The sequence below is a fragment of the Chrysochloris asiatica genome, unplaced genomic scaffold, assembly GCF_000296735.1.
Source record: "Chrysochloris asiatica unplaced genomic scaffold, ChrAsi1.0 scaffold00325, whole genome shotgun sequence".
Taxonomy (NCBI): domain Eukaryota; kingdom Metazoa; phylum Chordata; class Mammalia; order Afrosoricida; family Chrysochloridae; genus Chrysochloris; species Chrysochloris asiatica.
Genome location: NW_006408843.1, coordinates 111392 through 112931, shown reverse-complemented (window position 1 = coordinate 112931; position 1540 = coordinate 111392).

Sequence of the window (1540 nt, the reverse complement as noted above, 5' to 3'; positions counted from 1 at the left end):
GTCGTCTAATCTCTTGACTGCTGCTTCCGTGAGTGTTGATAGTTGATCCAAGAAGAATGAAGTCCTTGACAACTTCAATCTTTTTTCCATTGTAGGCATATGTATATTATCCTATCACAGACCACAAGATAGATTTCAAAAAGTTATTTTTGATGATGAATGTAACTCCATTCCTCTTCAGTTTGTCATTTGGGTATAGTAATCCATATGATTGTCAGGTTCACAATGGCCGATACCAATACATTGATCTTTATGGGTTCCATATCATTTTTGACAACTTCTAATTTTCCTAGATTAATATATTACACAATCCATGTTCTGATTATTAATGTATATTGAAACTGGTTTCTCCTCATTTTGAGTTGTGCCATAATAGCAAATGAAGGTCCTGAAATCTTTACTCCATTTGCATTACCACGATCAACTCTACTTTGAAAAGTTTGCTCTCCCCCAGTCATATTTTGAGTGCCTTCTATTCTGAGAGGCTCATCTTCTGGCATTGTATCTAACAATATTCTGGTGCTATTCATCATGTTTCAATATTCAATATTCTGGTACTGGTAGTTTTCCAATGCTATTTATAAGGTTGTCAGTGGGTAAACATACAGAATTAGTCTGGCTCTCCTTCTTCTAAATGTCTCTCAGTCTTGTAGTTCAGCTGAATCCTGATCAGCATGGATAACCTTGCTTGCCATTAGTGTTTCCAGAATCACTATAGCACACAAGTCACTACAAGCTGACAGAAGAGTGAGGATTAACTATTAATGCAGAAACAATGACAGGACTGCTTCTGTATAATTTAGCTATTCTTCCTCCTTTTTCCAATTAAATAGCTTTGTGACATAGTCTAGCAACTGAAAATCTGATGATAATAACTATATTGAAATCAACAATATTCATAGTTAACACTTACCTAGTACTTGTTGGTGTTATTATTCTTGTTGTTAGCTGCCATCTACACCTGACTCATACTGACCTATGAACAAAAGAAAGAACACTATCCAGTCTTGCACAATTACAATTGTTGCTATGTTTGAGCCCATTTTTCTGCCACTGTGTCAATCCAATCCATTGGGATCTTCCTAATTTTGTTGACTCTCCATTTTGCCAAGCATGAAGTCCTTCTCTGGGACTCCTTCCTCCTGACAACATGCACAAACTACAAGAGACAAGTTCGCCATGCTAGCTTCTAAGGAGCATTCTGGTAGTGAATCTTCAAAAACAGATTTGTTTGTTCTTCTGGCAATCCATGGTACATTTAATCTTCAGCAATACTTAATTCAAAGGCATCATTCCTTTTATGATTTTTTATATTCATTGTCCAACTTTCACACACTGCTTATTGTTGTTAGGTGCCATCTAGTTAGCTCTAATGCATAGCTACCCTCACACCAGTCCTGTGCCATCTTCACAATTGTTATACTTGAGCCCTTTGTTGTTGTAACGGTGTCACTTCATCTTGTTAGGAGGTCTTTTCCACTCACCCTCAACTTTACCATGGATTCTTAAAGCTGTTCACCCTCATTTTGATTTGTGCCCC